The following is a 7,144-nucleotide window of genomic DNA, read 5'->3' as shown; positions in this document are numbered from 1 at the left end:
AACTGTGTTTATAAATTTCCAGTTTTTTTGGCATTTTTTCTATTGCAGAAATGTGAGCAAATGAAATCTTCAAAGAAATTGGCTTTGAAAAAAGGCTGTCCTGGCTCTATTAAAGGGCAGAAAGGCATGCGAGACGCTGAATAATTTTCATGAAGGTTTTGGAATTTGATATTAGTAAAAAACCAAAAATCATTTTTTTTTCCTGCACTTTAGTCTTTCCAGCATCCTGGAAGAACATGAGGTGGTTCATATAAATCCAGGACTCTCCAGTATGGCAGATCTCATGGCCCAATTGTTGCTTTCGAATGTTAAACCCAATTACCATACCATTCCACTCATACTATGTGCTTTCCCTTTAAGGGGCAATGCTTAGCTGCTCTAAATGATGCAAGTGCCTGCCAAATGCCCTCCATTCCATTTGTGTTCTCCTGGCTATTTCACTGTCATGGTCCAACTCTACGGTCATTACTTGCCCAAGATAGATGTATTCTCTTACAGTATACAATACTTTGCTGCCTATCTTTAACTGTTTGTTCCTTGCCAAATTGCTGGACGTGACATTAGTTTTCTTCTTATTAACTTTTAGCTCTGCCATTCTGCTCGAATATTGAGGCCCTGAGTCATGCACTGGGACTCCTTCTGAGTTACGTCGCTGGACAACATGAGCAAATCAGAGGTTCCTAGGATTTCCTCCATTAATTTTTATCCCAAGCTCATCCCAGTCCAATCCTTTGACTCTTGTAAACATGCAGTGTATAGCATCAAAGAGCTTCTGTCGCCTTACTCTACACCCTTTCCAATTAGCATTTTGGTACATTACTCTACCCCCAGACCTTGTTGTTCAATTTCGTCACACCCATTCTTTCTTTTTCTGGTTGAGAATTGTGGCGGCACAAGATTTTGAACCATGGGTCTCCTGCACGCGAGGCGGATGCTTTATCTCTGCACCAGCGCAGCATCCACTGAACTGGCCACTATAGTGGCCACTGTACTGCACCCTGAACGCCTAGTGGCATCGCTGGTGCTAATCTGTATGCAGCAGTCATGCGAGAACAAGAGTAGCACACGAATTTTATTCAAGAAAAAGGCAATCAAACACAGCACAAAGCAATTATACCTATGCTATTAGGAAGTGTAGTCAAAGTAAAGTAATGCAACTTGCTTCTTTAAGTGTGGTTGTTTGCAGAATCCTGACGTGTTGTATTGCCAGGAATATTTAGGTAGGTCAAACTTAAATACATGTGACCAGTGTTTCGACAAAAAAAACTTTCCTTTTATAGTGAAAGGAGCAGTGTGCATATGATGGTCATTGCTGAGATGGTCAGCATTTATGCACAATATGGCATTTTTCTATTCTGGTAATTTTATTGTTTTCGTCTAACCTGTGTGTAAACTTTTTACCACAAGGTCTCGTGGACTAAGTTTCACTTGCACAAGGTTAAGGGTGAGTATGTGCCTGCAGTATTTCACTTTTTTGACCTTTAATTGAAAATTGTGTCTCGGCTTATTGAACATGCGTAAAGCTGTTACCTCACTTTGTAAACATGGACATTGCCATGTATCACACAGAAATGTTACTAGTGAAAGGGGGACATCACGACACAGGACGTAGTCTCAAATTCCAGGTCTAGTACCTTGCCACAGCATGTTTCCTCTCTTTCGGAGTCACAGCATTCTAGAATGTGTTTTCCAAAAAAACAAATTGCCTGGGCAAGCACTGGCAGCAGGAGTCTGAAGTTATTGCTGCATCCAAAGAGTGTTATATACTAGAATGGTAGTCATGACACATAAAATCAGAACTGTCTTCAGTTTCCAACCTGCATGGACTCAGAACACTGGCTCCTCTATCAAAGAAAAAGTAAACAATGTGCAAAGAAGTGACACCCTGGTAAAGTATGTGTGCTGTTCAAGAACATGAGGCAGTGTTTATCTGTTCAAAAAAGGGGTTAGCTGGCTGGATGCTATAAACGTAATGGGTGCTTGTCACATTTGAGTATGGCTATATTTTAGGATATGCATAATCACAGAGGGAAAGCTGTGAGCAGTTTTCAGAAACTTTTTAGGATTCGCGCTGCACACAAAAAGAATGTCGGTAATGCATGGAAAACCCGTGGAAAGGACGCGTTCACAAGCAGAAGTACAGAATGCAAAGTTGCCCTGTGTACTTCTGCTTGTGAACGCGTCCTTTCCACTGGTTTCACACGTACCATACAGCAACCGGCCGAACAAGCTACGCTTCTTCAATAGAATGTGAGTGAAAACTGCTAGTACCCATTCTTTTTTTCCACCAGCAACAGTGTCCTGTTTGGAAGGTTACCTGTAGCACTGTTTCATTTAAGCTCCGTGTAGTTTTCACGCAAGAATTGATTGCTTCAGCCACAGCACATATAAAAAGTTAAAAGTTCAAACCTGTTTTTAGCAGACCTGCCTTTTTTTGCTCTGCAATTCTTTATATTTCAGCAAAGTGTGAATAGTCCACGAAGGAAAGTTGTGACCATTCGCATGTGTTTTCCTTCTTTTTTTAGCAAGCACTTCAAGCAGGTCACCGCCACAGAAACAACGCCGCCGCATGGGAGAGGCGAAATTGGAAAAGGTGCTGTCAAATGTGCAGCGCAAAAACGAAGAATTTTGGACGAAGCAAGCAGACATACAATTTCAACAACAAAAACAACTGCTTGCAGATGAAAACAAGCACATGCAGGAGCTCCTGCAAGGTGTTTCCACCACCTTTCTACAGGGCACACAAGCTTTAATGGGGCAGTTTTTTTCTCAGCAGGCAGCATTGGTGGCATCCCTACGACACATGCCCAGCTTCTCACAATTTATGGGATCACCAAACATGAACTTGCAACACCAATTTCTACCACCGCCGCCAGCCACCAACACAACACCAACACCTAAACACTGAGGTGAACTGCACCCGTGACCTTGCCACCTTTTTCAGTTTCCTTTAATCACTTCGAGAGTACAAAATAGCGACTGATGCCTCCTTAACGTGCAGCAGCCTCAGAAACATTAAAGGGACTTTGAGGACTAATACATCCAATCATTGTCTTTGATACAAATTATGGTTTACGGGGGTTTAACGTCCCAAAGCGACTCAGGATATGAGGGATGCTGTAGTTAAGGTCTCAGGGAATTTCGACCACCTGGGGTTCTTTAACGTGCACTGACATCGCACAGTACACAGGCCTCTAGAATTTTGCCCCTATCGAAATTTGACCGCCGCGGCCTGCATCGAACCCGCGTCTTTCGGGGTAGCAGCTGAGCGCCATAACCACGGAGCCATCGCGGCGGCTGATTCTTTGCCTCTTTCTGGCTGTATTGGCATTTCTCTAGCACCAAAAGATGCATTTGTAGCAGAGAAAATTGGATTTTAAAAATTTGCCAGCAGTCAATTCAAATTCGTGACATCTGTACTTTCTGCCACCGGGCTGCCTTTGTGTACAAGTGAATGGTGGTGTAGCTTAGCCTCCGGGATCCGCACCCAAAAATCTGCGTTGATACATGCATTCCACTTCCGAAATCGGCCGCTGACGGCAATGCTCGTTTTTTTTTTCCAGCTTACAAAAAGCTCCAATTCTGGTGTGAATGGTCTCATTGTGGTTTGAGCACGGTACAGTTACAATACAGGCCAGCTTCTATTTGTTCTCAGTGTCCTGTTAATCTACCCTACTACCTTATAGGTAACTATAAGGATGTGCAATATTATCACAAACCGTATAATTGCAATATTAGATTCCTGACAAGTCAAAAGTTTGCAGTAAGTAAATGTGCTTTTTTGTTTTTAATAATATGCTGTTATTTTCATTATTATTATTATCTACTGAGGCAGTGGTTTTTCTTGCGTCATTGTTCAGTTTCATTTGGTGTTTTTGTGTGATGTGTTTGTCATTTCCTAATTTGTTTACAAGGTAATGGCATTGTTTTTTAAGATATATATATATATATATATATATTAAGAGTATTATTGAAGCTTGCGTTTTGTTGGTTTCTTTTAATGAACTATAATTATGCATGATTTATTTTAGTACTTGCCAAAGGTCATTTGTTTTCCTTCACCAGAGAGGTACAAACAGTGTGATCTGTTTCTCAGTTCCTAATTTGATTTTAAGATATTTTTGGTAATCTTCTTTTCAAATGTGATAACTTTCAGTTTTAATTATGCCAGCTTTTTGGGAGTCATTTAATGAACTCTATTTCTGCATGTTTTCTTGTATTACTTACCGAAGTCAATTATTTTGCTTGACTGGAGAGGTACAAATTATGTGATATGTTTCCCAGTTCCTAATTTAATTTTAAGATTTTTGATAATCTTGTTTCAGATGTGTCAATCTCGAATTTTAATGACATCTGCTTTTTGCTGGTGTCTTTTAATGAACTATATTAGTGCGTGCTTTCTTTTAGTACTTGCCAAAGGTCATTTCTTTTCCTTTGCCAGAAAGGTACAAACTGTGTGATCTGTTTCACAGTTCCTAATTTGATTTTAAAATATTTTTGGTAATTTTGTTTCAAATGTGATAACCTTAAGTTTCAATGATGACAGCTTTTTGTTGGAGTATTTTAATGAACTCTATTTCTGCATGTTTTCTTGTATTACTTACCGAAGTCATTTATTTTGCTTGACTGGAGAGGTACAAATTATGTGATATGTTTCCCAGTTTCTAATTTAATTTTAAGATTTTTGATAATCTTGTTTCAGATGTGTTAATCTCGAATTTTAATGACATCTGCTTTTTGCTGGTGTCTTTTAAGGAACTATATTAGTGCGTGCTTTCTTTTAGTACTTGCCAAAAGTCATTTGTTTTCCTTTGCCAGAAAGGTACAAACTGTGTGATCTGTTTCTCAGTTCCTAATTTGATTTTAAGATATTTTTGGTAATTTTGTTTCAAATGTGATAACCTTCAGTTTCAATGATGACAGCTTTTTGTTGGAGTATTTTAATGAACTATATTTCTGCATATTTTCTTGTATTGCTTGCCGAAGTCATTTATTTTGCTTGACTGGAGAGGTACAAACTATGTGATATGTTTCCCAGTTCCTAATTCAATTTTAAGATTTTTGATAATCTTGTTTCAGATATGTGTTAATCTCGAATTTTAATGCCATCTGCTTTTTGCTGGTGTCTTTTAATGAACTATATTAATGCGTGCTTTCTTTTACTACTTGCGAAAGGTCATTTGTTTTCCTTCACCAGAAAGGTACAAACTGTGAGATCTGTTTCTCAGTTCCTAATTTGATTTTAAGATTTTTGATAACCTTGTTTCAGATGTGTGATAATCTCGAATATTATTGACATCTGCTTTTTGTTGCTGTCTTTTAATTACTGTATTTACGCATGCTTTCTCTTTATTACCTGCCAAAGGGTGACATTTATTTTGCTTCACCGGAGAGGTACAAACAGTGGTGTGTTTATCTGATGTGAAAACAATAGCAATAACATTAATAATCAGGGGTCCTCCTGACACTTTTTGACTTCTGCACCCTTTTTGTGTTGTTCGAAAACACATTTATATTTCTTGTATGTAGTTTCTGAGACAAATAAAAAAGATCTACATTCCAAACACGGCTGTATAATGTATTTATTGATCACATTACCCAAACTGCCTGTTTGGCACTACAGTGGGGGAGAGAGTTACAACATAACTATACAACATAGTGGCAGGGAAAAAATTCTCATAGAAAATACATTGCAACATAATTTGATACAAATAAACACAAGCATAAAATTACAGCAATGCGGCAAACAATTCATTAGATTTTGTTGAAATGACTTCCTGGGGCAACTTATTCCATTCATTTATTGTTTTTGGAACAAATGACATTTTAAGTAAATCAGTAGTGCATTTAACTTCTTTTACTTTGAAAGTGTGGTCCCTTTTTGCAGATATATAGTCTGGTGGAAATAATGGTCATGGTCAATACCTGTGTTAGAATGGTATATAGTTTGGAAGAATTTCTGCCTACCCCAGTAGCACAAGGTGGCGGGCCCATGCGGGCCCGACATGGGCAATGAGGGCTGGTGGCTTCCCGCAATAAACCTACATGGGTCCCTCATGGGCTCATTGCTGGCAAAAAAATTTTGGGCTGCCCATTTTATGCCTGAGTGGGCCCCTCGTCAGCTACGCATGGGCTTAAAAAGAGCGGCCAGCCAACCTGGGTCCCACCACAGATACATGCTGGCAACAGTGCGGGCTCTATCATGGTGAAGTGTGGGCAGCTCCTCTTGGGGCTGCCCGTGCAGCGCCTTGAGGGAGCCACGGTGGTTTTGTGGGGGCAGAGAGATAGTATTCCCGCCTTCGGCCTACATGGGTCCTGTGTGGAAAATACAGGGGCTAAACTTTGGGCTGCACAGCGGCGAAGCGTTGTAGGCATGCAGTTTGGGCTGTCTGAGCAACGCCTACGTTGGTCCCGCATGGGCTAGGCGTGGGCACATTTGTCATTTCCGCATCTTCCCCGCGCCTCTATCCTAAACAGGGTATGAAAGGGCTAAGTATGGGCTGTATGCATGCCACCACAGATACATGCGGGCGACAGTGCGGGCTCTATCATGGCGAAGTGTGGGCAGCCCCTCTTGGGGCTGCCCGTGCAGTGCCTTGAGGGAGCCACGGTGGTTTTGTGTGGGCAGAGAGAGTATTCCCGCCTTCGGCCTACATGGGTCCAGTGTGGAAAATACAGGGGCTAAACTTTGGGCTGCACAGCGGCGAAGCGTTGTAGGCATGCAGTTTGGGCTATCTGAGCAACGCCTACGTTGGTCCCGCATGGGCTAGGCGTGGGCACATTTGTCATTTCCGCATCTTCCCCGAGCCTCTATCCTAAACAGGGTATGAAAGGGCTAAGTATGGGCTGTATGCATGCCACCACAGATACATGCGGGCAACAGTGCGGGCTCTATCATGGTTCAGTGTGGGCAGCCCCTATTGGGGCTGCCCATGCAGCGCCTTGAGGGAGCCACGGTGGTTTTGTGTGGGCAGAGAGAGTATTCCCGCCTTCGGCCTACATGGGTCCAGTGTGGAAAATACAGGGGCTAAACTTTGGGCTGCACAGCGGCGAAGCGTTGTAGGCATGCAGTTTGGGCTATCTGAGCAACGCCTAGGTTGGTCCCGCATGGGCTAGGCGTGGGCACGTTTGTCATTTCCGCATC

Source organism: Amblyomma americanum, chromosome 1 (genome assembly GCF_052857255.1).
Source record: "Amblyomma americanum isolate KBUSLIRL-KWMA chromosome 1, ASM5285725v1, whole genome shotgun sequence".
NCBI classification, from domain to species: Eukaryota; Metazoa; Arthropoda; class Arachnida; order Ixodida; family Ixodidae; genus Amblyomma; species Amblyomma americanum.
The sequence above is the reverse complement of the archived record's forward strand: the minus strand, read 5'-3'. Positions refer to the sequence as shown.